At 40.7% G+C, this 12589-nt stretch overlaps 1 protein-coding gene across 6 annotated transcripts in view; it reads right to left on the bottom strand.

Moving 5' to 3' along the window:
• The window catches only part of ELF2 (E74 like ETS transcription factor 2), a 141969-nt gene that overhangs the window by 111604 nt on the left and 17776 nt on the right, over nucleotides 1-12589 (bottom strand). For 5 of the 6 annotated variants that reach the window (XM_064285314.1, XM_064285310.1, XM_064285313.1 and 2 more), the window contains exon 2: nucleotides 4668-4808. The exons of the other annotated variant lie outside the window; for it this stretch is intronic. The gene's annotated coding sequence lies outside the window, so the exon portion shown is untranslated. The remainder of the gene's footprint in view (nucleotides 1-4667; nucleotides 4809-12589) is intronic. 6 annotated transcript variants of the gene reach the window in all.

Genomic DNA, 12589 nt, shown 5'->3' with positions numbered 1-12589 from the left:
AAACCAAGAGGTAGTGGTTAGAACAGAACGAGGGGACACTACGTGGTTTAAAGTCAGGAAAGGTGTATGTCAGCGTTGTATCCTTTCACCATACTTATTCAATCTGTATGCTGAGCAAATAATCCGAGAAGGTGCACTATATGAAGAAGAATTTGGCATCAGGATTGGGGGAAGGCTCATTAACAACCTACAATATGCAGATGACACAACCCTGCTTGCTGAAACTGAAGAGAACTTGAGGCACTTACTGACAAAGATCAAAGACCACAGCCTACAGTATGGAGTGCATCTCAACATAAACAGAACAAAAATCCTCAAAACTGGACCAATAAGCCACGTCATGATAAATGGAGAAAATACTGAAGTTGTTAAGGACTTCATTTAACTTGGATCCTCAATCAGTGTCCATGGAAGTAGCAGTCAAGAAATCAGATGACGTAACGCACTGGTCAAATCTACTGCAAAAGACCTCTTCAAAGTGTTGAAAAGCAAAGATGTTACTTTGACGACTAAGGTGCACCTGACCCAAGCCATGGTATTTTCAATCACATCAAATGCATGTGAAAGCTGGTCAGTGAATGAGGAAGACCGAAGAGGAACTGACGCCTTTGAATTATGGTGCTGGTGAAGAATACTGAATATACCACATACTGCCAGAAGAACGAACACATCTGTCTTGGAAGAAGTACAGCCAGAATGCTCTTTGGAGGCATGAATGGCAAGACTTCATCTCATGTACTTTAGGCATGTTATTAAGAGGGACCAGTCCTTGGAGAGAAACATCATGCTTGATAAATCAGAAGGTCAGTGAAAAAGAGGAAGACCCTCAATGAGATGGACTGACACAACGGCTGCAATGGTGGGCTCAAGCATAACAATTGTGAGGATGGCACACAACCGGGCCGTGTTTCGTTCTGTTGTATGCAGGGTCACTACAAGTCAGAACCAACTCGATGGCACCTAACAACAACACATGATTTAAAATACAAATGCATAAAAAATAAATTATACATTTATTTTATTGGACACACTATGTATAAAGATCTAAGTTGTGACGACAACAACAACAAAAGGAGGGGAGATGAGATATAGGAACAGAATTTTATTGTTATTGAAGTTATGATGGAATCCATTTAAAATAGTATATTACAAATTTAGGATGTTAAATGCAATCTCCATGGTAACTACAAATATCTAAAATACATACACAAAAGGAAATGAGAAGGGAATCGAAATGGTCTACTACAAAAAGTCAGTTAAACACAAAACGTTTAAATATTGGATGAAATAAGAGACAAAAATATACTTAATGCTGTTGAACTGTACACTCAAAAATAGAGGGAGAGAAAGGAGTATTCACTAACTATATAATAGACAAGAATTATCTTAGGTGAAGGGAAGGACAACACACAATACAGGGGAAGTCAGCACAAATGGACTAAACCAAAAGCTAAGGAACTTCCTGGACACAAGCAAACACTTCGAGGGACTGAGTGGCAGGGGCAGAGATCTGGAGACCACGGTTTCAGGGGACATCTAGGTAAACTGCCATAACAAAGTTTATTAAGAAAACGTTCTGCATCCCACTTTGGTGAATGGCGTCTGGGGTCTTAAAAGCTAGCAAGTGGTCATCTAAGATGCATCAACTGGTCCCAACCCACGTGGAGCAAAGGAGAATGAAGAACACCAAGGACACAAGGAAAATATGAGCCCAAGGGATAGAAAGGGCCACATAAACCAGAGATTCCATCAGCCTGAGACCAGAACTAGACTGTGCCCAGCTACCACCAATGACTGCCCTGACAGGGAACGCAACAGAGAATCCCTTTAGGAGCAGGAGAACATGGGGATGCAAACCTCAAATTCTGTAAAAAGACCAGACTTAATGCTCTGCTGAGACTGGAGGGACCCCAGAAGGCATGGTCCCCAGACTCTCTGTTAGCCCAAAACTAAAACCATTCCCGAAGCCAAGTTTTCAGACAAAGATTAGACTGGACTATAAGACATTAAATGATACTTGTGAAGAGTGTGCTTCTTAGCTCAAGTAGATACATGAGACTAAAGGGACCACTCCTGTCCGGAGGCGAGATGAGAAGGCCGAAAGGGACAGGAGCTGACTGAATGGACACAGGAAATACAGGGGGGAAAGGGGCGTGCTGTCACGTTATAGCGAGACCAGCTAGGGTCACATATCAATGTGTGTACAAATTTTTGTATGAGAAACTAACTTGAACTGTAAACTTTTACTTAAAGCACAATAAAAATAAAAAAACAAAATGTTTAAATGGTAAATTTTATGTTATATATATTTTACAACAATTTTTATAAGATTACCAATAGTAGGCTACCTATTCATGTAATGAAGTAAGGGGTCTGAGAAAATATACACGTAACTGCTTATTTGAACAAAAAGAAATACAGTAAAAATAACCCAGAAACTAATGAGAATTGTTATCTACAGGATATAGTGGGAACAGAGGGGAAAGGAGTAAATTAGAAAGGTAGAAACGATGAGGTTAGAGTAACAATTCTCTGAGAATGCCTTCTCGTATTGCTGACTTTTAGAACCACGTTACCATTTCACACTCTCAAAAAAATAAATAATAAAACCAGATGTGAGGGAAACCCTTAGTATTGCTAACAGGAACAAATGAATCTGTTTTACAAATGAATAATAGAACCACACTAAAGGGAATAGAGAAAAACAATTTAACCTAAATAACTTTGGAAAAAAGTATTTTGACTATATATTCTAAAGATGAAGACAAAAATACCAAAAACTAAACCAGTCACCATGGAGTCAATTCCCACTCATGGCTACCCTACGTGTTTCAAAGTAGAACTGCACTCCGTAGGACTGTCAGGGGCTGTAATCTTACCAAAGTAATCATCAGGACTTTCTTCCACAGTACTGCTGGGTAGACTCGAACTACCAACCTTTCAGTTAGTAAATAACCATACACAAATATTGTGCTCTAGGTAGTTTGTATTTCACAGCGATATGAATTAGCAATGAGGGTAGTGGTGGTTCAGTGCTAGAATTCTCATCCAGGAGGCCCAGGTTTGATTCCCAAGCCAATGTATCTCAAGCACAGCCAGCCACCAACCGTTTGTCAATGGAGGCTTGCATATTGCTCTGATGATGACTCAACAGAGCTTCCAGGCTATGATGGACTAGGAGGAAACGCCTGGTGGATCTGCTTCCAAAAATCAGCCAACGGAAGTCCTATGGATCCAGTAGTCTCATCCGAAATCCATCTTGGGGATGATGCAGGACTAACCGGCATTTCGTTCACTTGTGCATAGGGCTGTCATCAGTCAGGGGGCAACTCTTGACAGCTAACAACAACGTGAATTAGCAATTCAATTCTGAAACTATTTTTATCCTAGGATTAAGCAAATATACTGTAGAACAAGACAGCTAGACTTTTCACTGTCAGACTGAAGCGTTATAAATAAGGAAAGGATGAAGGCTAGAATGAACCTTGCAGCAATGGACTGGACTTGATGGTGTGAGTATGAACTCACTGTTTCTGCTATACATACAGACAGACGGACATAGATGTGTATATTTCCTAGTTAATCCCACAGAGGGCCTAGAAGCAACGACAACCAGGAGCAATGAGGGCAGCTGCCCAGTTCTCCATTTCTATATCCCTTCTTCAACAAAAGAAACTATGATTCCTTGAATAAATGGCTAATTCTAGGGTTGAGGCAGGAAATATCTTAGGAGATGAACCTGGAATATTACTTTCCAGATAGTAGAGAAGTCTCAAAAACTGATGGAGATATGCCAAAAGGAAAGAGAAGCTAATTTGAAGGGCTCCCAATAACCAAAGTCAAGGACAATTTGACTAACGAAACTAACGATAGTAATGGACTGTAACTCATAGAATGAAATAAAAATCCATGGGCTCATAATGATATACATACACAATTTAATAAATTAAAAAGAAAGAAGGTACAGTTCTTCCTAAAAGTGCAATTCAAATTAATTAATGTAAAAAGAATAATGGAATAGAAAAATATCATTTGGCAAACACCACAATAATACTGCAGGAAGGAATCATAAATGGATGAAAGTATGATGGGAAATGGTATTTTCATGGCCTCATAATATCACTCTTCAAGATACCCATTAAATGCAAAGGGAACAATAGTTGACTTTATAGAGGAGAAATCTGGCACACAGATCCTTAATCAAGTGGTACCATCACTAGTAATGGGACAAGTGGACATAATGGGTCTCCTGAAATGGTGTACTAGGAAGAGCACAACAATACTTCTGCGGTTTTCTGGCCAACAATGCATAACCTGAATTTAACCATGAGGAAAAATCAGAAAAATTTACGGATAGTCTACAAACCAATGGCCAATACTGTTCAAAAATGTCAAGGTTACAAAAGCCAAAGAAAGGCTGAAAAATTGTCCCAGATTGGAGGAGACTAGGAAAATATGAAAACTAAATACAATGTGGGATCCTGCAAGAGGATCCAGGAGACAACTGGTGACATCTGAATAAAATCTGCACAGAGCGATGATTACACTATGGTACCATCTCTACCAATATATGTTGATTTTAAAATTTTTGGAAATACAAAGGGAAGTAACCAAAATAAAAATAAACTTGATGTGAGAACTTAAAGGATATCAAAGGTTATTACAACCTTCCGTTGGCCCAGGACAGGAACCATTCCCGAAGCCAGCTCTTCAGACAGGGATTGGACTGGACAATGGGCTGGAGAGGGATGCTGGTGAGGAGTGAGCTTCTTGGAACAGGTGGACACTTGAGACTATGTTGGCATCTCCTGCATGGCGGGGGGGAGATGAGAGGGTGGAGGGGGTTAGAAGCTGGAGAAATGGACACGAAAAGATAGAGTGGAGGGAGAGAGCAGGCTGTCTCATTAGGGGGAGAGTAACTGGGAGTGTGTAGCAAGGTGTATACGGGTTTTTGTGTGAGAGACTGACTTGATTTGTAAACTTTAAAAAGCCTTAAAGCACAATAAATTTTTTTTTTTAAGTTTATTACAAGCCTACAGTATTTTAGGGAGTGATATTTGTGAAAAAATAAACATATAAATAAATGAAATAATCTATAAACAGACGTACACATATGAACATCTGATTGATGACAAAGGCTTTTACTGTAGAGCAATGGAAAAATGAGTTTTTCCATTGTTGAGTCAACTGGATATATATGTGTGGAAAAAAATGAACTTGACTGTACTCTATATTAAAAAAAAAAATCATTTCAAGGCAGATAAGAATCTAAATACAAACGGTAAAACACGAATGGCTCCTAGGAGTTAATATAAGAGAACACTTTCAAGACTTTGGGGAGAGAATGATTTCTTAAACACAAACAAAAAGAAGCAACCAAAAGAACAAAATTGATAAAATGGACTGAATTTAAATTAAGAGCTTCTATCATTTTTTTTTTTTATCATTAAGACAATGAAAAGCAAGACATCAAATTGGAAGATATCTACAACGCACATAACTGACAAAGAGCTCATACACAGAATATTAAAAAAAAAAAAAAAAACTACAAATCAATAAGCCAAAGACAGACAACGCCTTTCCCCCTCAAAAGGGCAGGAGATTGACCAGGCACTCTGTGAAAGAGATATCCAAAATAACTACTAAAACAGGAAGCATGGGAACCCAAGTGTTACTGAAGAAATGAAAATTAAAACCACAATGGGATACCACTACATGCACCAGAATATCTAAAGTCAAAAAGTTTAATGACAACAAATATTGACACGTATATGGCACAAAATGTGAACCTGTGAACCAGAAATTTCACTCTTATCTGGCACAGGTGCACGCACAGGTGCACACACATGTGCACAGAGACCTATACTACAATAGTTGAAGCACATTATTTGTTAGGGCCCCAAGCTGGAAACAACACTGGACAAAGTACAGAATACCTACACGATAAAAAACTACATAACAATGAAAATCATAGTGTATTCATAGAATGAAAAACTACGTAACAAGGAAAAACTACAGCCACACACAACCAAAAATTCTGTAATATTTTGTGAAATAAGCTCAATATTCAAGAATATAGTGTGTTTATATGCATAATTACACGATTCTATTCACTTAAAATTCAAGAACCATCAAAATTAATCGATAGCCTTAGATACTCGATTAGCAGTTACCTTTGGAGAGGAGGGAGGAGCAGTGATTGGGAGGGGACGTGAAGAAAGTTTCTGGGACGCTGGTAAGGTTCTATTTCCCGTTGGTGGTAGTTACACAAGTGTATTCACTTTATGATTAATTCACTGAGGTGTACACTATGATTTGTGCATTGTTCTATGTGTGTGTTATCTTTAATAAAATTAAATATTTAATCATAAAATGGAAAAAAAATCTTCCCACCGAGAACACAACAGGCTCAGAGAGTTTCACAGACTGGTTCTAACAAAATTTCAAGGATCATTCCAACTTGAGACAAACTCTTCCAGAGAATAGAAAAAAGGAAATACTACCTAGTTAAGCTAATAAGATCAATACATCCTTGATATCAAAACCACACAAGAACATCCTAAGAACAAAAATTACAGGCCAATTATATGGGATCAAATTGATAACAGCAACTCAAATGATTAGAAAGAAAACTTAGGGGGCAGTGAGTTTATGTTAATGGAGGAGGAACAACTCAGAACACAAGGATGAGGATGGTTGCACAACTCAAAGAATGTAATCAATGTCACTAAATTGTACATGCAGAAACTGATGAATTGGTCTATGTTTTGCTGTGTATATATTTACCATCAACAACAAAATAAATAAAATTTAGAAAAAAAATTATAGGCCAATATTATTCATGAACATAAATGCAAAAATCATCGAAAAAATGCTTAGTAAAACAAGTCCAGTAGTGTACAAAAAAGGCAGTGTATCATGATCAGTTCGGGTTTGCACCAAATACGCAAGGGCAGTTTAGCAGTAGAAAACCTGTATCATTTACCACACTCAGAACAGGAGGCTTAGTGCATCTCAACAGGCAGAACAGACACTTGTTAAACTTAAAGAGATTCAGTAAAATATATATATGTCAATTCAAAAACAAATACAACAAAGAACAAGTGACAATGTGTGTGTGTGTGACTGTGGAAACTAGGTCTTAAAAAAGGCCTGTGGCTTCTGACATGGTCGCTCTCTCTGTCTCTCTCTCTCTCTCTTCGCTTGCTTTGGGGGAAGCCAGATGTTGGGCCTACACCTACAGCTGTTAAAGTTTTGGAAGTGGATCCTCCAGCTACCATCAAGTCTTCAGATCACAGCACACCCAGCCTACATTTTAAGAGTGGCCTCATGAGAAAACCGAAACTAGAACCACTCATCTAAGCCATTCCCAAATATCTGATCCTGAGAAACTATATGAGAAAATAAATGTTTGTTGTTTTAAGCTATTAAGTTTGTTACGCAGTAAGAGATAACCGATTCAGATTTTGGTGCTGTAAGTGGGGAAACCTAAAATGTGGGAGTGGCTTGGTATTGGGCGGTAGATGAAGCTAGAAGGGCCTTGAGGTATTTTGAGGACAACAGTACTGAAAGCCTAAAGTGTCTTAAAGGAACTGTAGCAGCATTATGCCCTTTAAGGAGGCTACTGTTCAGGGCTTAAAGGGAAGTGAGAAACGGGTTAGAATTTGGAAGAAGGGGAATTCTCCTTGTGTAGTACCAAGCAAAGTGTTAATGGTGCTGCTTGGTTTCTTTATTGTTTATTAATAAAATGCAAGAAGATAAACTAAAGGAAAGACGGATGTTCAAATATGAAGAAGCTGGAACTTGATGATTCTCAGCCTTTCCACATAGCTAATAATGTTAAAATTAAGTAATGGCTTCTGAAAAGAGATCAAATTCAGGGCATTGCAAGGAAAACATGATCTAATAATGAAGCAAAATGTGACTGTAAAATCCTTTTTGAAAATCTCAAAAAAATGTAACATGGTGCCTCAGAGTATTATTTGGTCAGACAAACCACCAAAAACAAAACCCACTGCCATCAAGTCAATTCTGATTCATAGCAAATCAGAATTTCCAAAGCTGTATATCTTTACAGAAGCAGACTGCCACATCTTTCTCCCTTGAAGCAGAGCAGCTGGTGCATTTGAACCGCCTTTTTGGTTAGCCACAGAGCGCTTTAGCCACTGTGCCACCAAGGCTCCTCGGTCAGACAAAAACCTAACCAAACCCATTGCCATTGAGTTGATTCTGACTCATAGCAACCGTAAAGGACAGAGCAGAAATGCCCCATAGAGATTCAAAGGAACACCTGGTGGATTCAAACTGCTGACCTTTTGGTTAACAGCTGTAGCACTTAGACCACCAGGGCTTCCAGTCAGACAAAAGGCCCTCTAAAAACATTTAGGTTGTAACTCACATTCTTAATCAAATTAATAATGCTTCTAAGAAGCTTAAGGATGTTACCCTTCAGCAGAAAACCAAAGTAGAGGACTTGACAGTAAGGATTTGACAGTAAGGCTTTCAATCTAATGGAAGAGACCTCCATAAGATTCACAGATGACCCACAAAAAAATTTTTAAAAGACCATATCAAAGAAATACTGCCAGCTTGAACAGAGAGAAAACCATATATTCCCCCTTCCCCTCCAAAAATTTATATTTGTAGGAGCAGGCTGAGAAATACACTCAGCCACACACGCAGTATATCTTTCATGAAAAAGAAAAAAGGCTTAGAGGGCAGAATCAAGAGCCTAGAGGACAGGACCAAGAGTATATGGAGAGTAACTCGGGGCAGGAGTAGAACTGAGTCCCAGTCAAGGAACTTCCTGCATTTGTCCAGCTGGATTTCAGAACTGCTGTTGACCAGTGGAGGGCAGTGGTGGTTCAGTAGTGGGATTCTCATCTTCCATGAGGAGGCCCAGGTTCAATACCCCAGCCAGTGCACTTCAAACACAGCCACCACTAACCTGTCAGGGAAGGCTTGCATGTTGCTGTGATGCTGAACAGGTTTAGCAAAGCTTACAAATTCAAGACAAACTAGGAAGAAGACTGCATGATCTACTTCCAAAAACCAGCCAATGAAAACCCTATGGATCAAGCAGTCCAGTCCTGCTGTGTATTGGGTCAACTTGAGTCAGAGGCTGACTTGATGGCAGCTAACAACAACATACACCAATGACTCCTATGTGTGTCCTGTTTTCACCTCCCTTTGAATAAGTGTCTAGATCTGTCGTCTTATGCCATCCCACCACTGGTATGCTGTGCTTGGAGACACAGATAACCTGCCTCTTTAATTCACACATCTACAACTCAGGGCTCCAAACTGGTTATCCCTGGTTCAATCACAGCCAAGAAAGTAACACTAGAACACACCCAAACTTTTAAGATTTGGCTGAACCAGAATCATAACCAGAACGAGAAAAACTACAGGTCAAAGCCCGGCTAGAAACTTAATCTCCCCCTTAGAAACCAAGGGCAGCACACGTGTTGCATAGCAACAAAATCTCCTGCCCACTGGGTTTTGCACAAAGTTGGAAATGGTGCTGTCCCACTTAAAGATGGTGGCTGACCATGCCACTTTGAATGTGTGTCACTCCCCTTAGTCCTGGCAATAACCCAATCTCATGCATCAGGCTCCTGGAAGGGCTCACTACACCTCTTCTGAGTCTCCCATTCAGGGCTTCGATCCGTAACTTTTTCCATTCTGGTTATGGTTCGGGATCATCCAAATTATAAAAATTTGGATTTCTTCCAGTGTTGCTTTGCTGGCCACGACTGGACCAGCTGGAGCCAGTCTGAAGCCCTGCTACACATCCAGGGCAACTGGAATCATGGGGCTACCCAAGCAACTACACCTGAGGAATCTCATCAGCACCGAGACCTAATTCAGATCACTGAATTAGACTCTCAACATTCAGCCAATGATTTAATCTTTAATGGAGGGAAACTACTGAGGGCCTCAGAAGAGAGTGAGTATATTCTGCATGGTGGAGTAATGTAGAAAATTTGTGGCCATAGGGTAGACTCCAGCAATTTAAAAAATATGCCCACAAATTATTTGATATTGCCTCCACTCAAGAGGTGGAGCTTAAATCCCGTCCCCTTGTGTATAAGCTAGCTGAGACTCACTTCTAGCGAATAGGAGGGACAGTGTACAACTTCACAGACTAGATTTATTTATTTATTTTTACAGGCTAGGTTTTAAAAAAGCACTATGGCTTCTGTCTTTCTCTCTCTCAGATCACTTGGTTGAGAGAAGCCACCTACCATGTATAAGCAACCCTACACAAGCCCATGTGGAGAGGAAATGAGGTCTCTAGTCAACAGCCCAGAAGTAAATTTGGAAGTGAATCCTCTAGCCTCAAGTTTTTAGATAACCGTAGCCCCAACCTATATCCTGACTGCAACTTCCTAAGAGATCCTAAGCCAGATCCACCCAGCGAAGTCTCTCTAGGATTCCTGAACCTCGAAAACTGTGAAATAATATTTATTGTTTTAAGCTGTTAAGTTTTGATGTAATTTGTTATGCGGCAATAGATAACAAATGCATCCTCTCAGTAGATGCAGTAAATCATCTGATAAAATTCAACATGTTTTAAAAAAAAATTTTTTAATGAAAAAAAATATATCATCAAGACTCAGGGCCAAAATACTTAAAACTTTCCCTCTGCTACTGGGAAAAGAACAAGTATACCTCTGATTGCCACTTACATTCAACACTGCACTGGAATTGTGTAAAAATGGCATGGAGGAACCATCTGGCCTCCTCTAACCTCACAAAGGGGAGGGAGAATTAAGATCAACAGCCCAACTGTAGGGACCATGGTCTCAGGAAACATCTAGCTCAACTGGCATAACACAGTTTATGAAGAAAGTGTTCCACATTCTACTTTGGTGAGTGGCATCTGGGGTCTTAAAAGCTTGTGAGCAGCCATCCAAGATACTCCACTGGTCTCACCCCTTCAGGAACAAGGGAGAATGAAGAAAATTAAAGATACAAGGGAAAGATTAGTCCAAAGGACTAATGGACCACAACTACCACAGCCTCTACCCGAGTGAGTCCAGTACAACTGAATGGTACCCAGCTACGACCACTTGACTGCTCTGACAGGGATCACAATAGAGGGTCCCAGACAGAGCTGGAGAAAAATGTACAGCAAAATTCTAACTCACAAAAAAAAGACCAGACTTACTGCCCTGACAGAGACTGGAGAAACCCCGAGAGTACAGCCCCCAGAGTATGGCACTCCTGAGGTTCACCCTTCATCCAAAGATTAGACAGGCCCATAAAACAAAACATACCAGCCCAGTGGCAAGGACTAGAAGGCAGGAGAGAACTGGAAAGCTGGTAATTGGGAACCCAAGGTCAAGAAGGGAGAGTGTTGACATGTCATGGGGTTGTTAACCAATGTCATAAAACAATTAGGTGTACTAGTTGTTCAATGAGAAGCTAGTTTGTTCTGTAAACCTTCATCTAAAGTTCAATTTAAAAAAAAAAAAAAAAGATCAACAGCCCAAGGCTGGTTCCTATGAGGCGGAGATCAAACATACCTCTACCCTCCAACCTTTTTGCCAATTCTAACACCATCCATCCCTCTCATGGTACTCTCTCCATTTCTCTGCTGCGTTCAATAATTCGTTGCAATGGCCACACAGAACTCACAGACAATACTCACGATTATGGGGTTTATTAGTGAAGTAACAGGTTACAATTCAGGATCAGAAACAACTCAGGATACAGTTTTTCAATCCAGACAGCTTCTTCTCAGCCATGCCTGCAGGCTGGCCTCTCCCTGGTCCTCGGGCCAGCCCTCGGCCCCTCGGGTCTCTTGGGCCGGCCCAGCCTCTGCCCTCCTCAGGCAAATGTTACAAAGTTCTTTAGCTCCACTGGTAAGTGCCCAGAGGCACCCCACTCCACCAATAAGCCTCGGCCTTAAAGGCGCTCAGCTCTCTAGCTCTGAAAGTCTACAAACCTAGCTCCACAAAGTGCCTGGAGGCACTCCACTCTGCCAGCAAGACTCCCCCGCCGCGCCCCGCCCCGAAGGCGCTCAGCTTTCTCATTCCATGGGTTGGGAGAACCTCGCTGTGGTATCTCCTGGTTCTGCTGCCTCTGTGGCTGCCACTTCTCTGCTGCTGTTTCTTGCCGTCTCGTGTTACAGCTCTGTCTCCTGGGTCTAGGAAGTTCTCAGTAAAGGGATCTCAGGTCCAAACAATGTACTCTACTTCTAGCTCTTCCCTCTTGGTGGTAATGAGGTCCACACTTTCCACCTCTGGGATGGCATATTTTAGGCCTAGTGGGTGGGTAAAACTGACCAATCCACTCGTTAGGGTTCCACGCACCTTATTTGCATGGTCCCACCCCAATAAGGTTTCCATGCACCTTATTTGTCCAATCCCCTTGATGGGCCACAGGTACCTTACTTGCACAGCCCCACCCAATCAGTTGGTGGGAGTTACAAGACTATGGTGAGAAAAGCCATATAAAAGCGATCCATTGCACCACAAATTGTAACCAGTAGGGTTAGATAAGGAAAAAAATAAAAGGCGTAAGAATTCGAAAGAAGAAAACGAAACTAATCATCTGGAAATGGTAAGACTGCCTACATAGA

The sequence above is a fragment of the Loxodonta africana genome, chromosome 5, assembly GCF_030014295.1.
Source record: "Loxodonta africana isolate mLoxAfr1 chromosome 5, mLoxAfr1.hap2, whole genome shotgun sequence".
In the NCBI taxonomy this organism is placed as follows: domain Eukaryota; kingdom Metazoa; phylum Chordata; class Mammalia; order Proboscidea; family Elephantidae; genus Loxodonta; species Loxodonta africana.
Note: the sequence above shows the minus strand (reverse complement) of the source record. Positions and strands in the feature narration are given on the sequence as shown.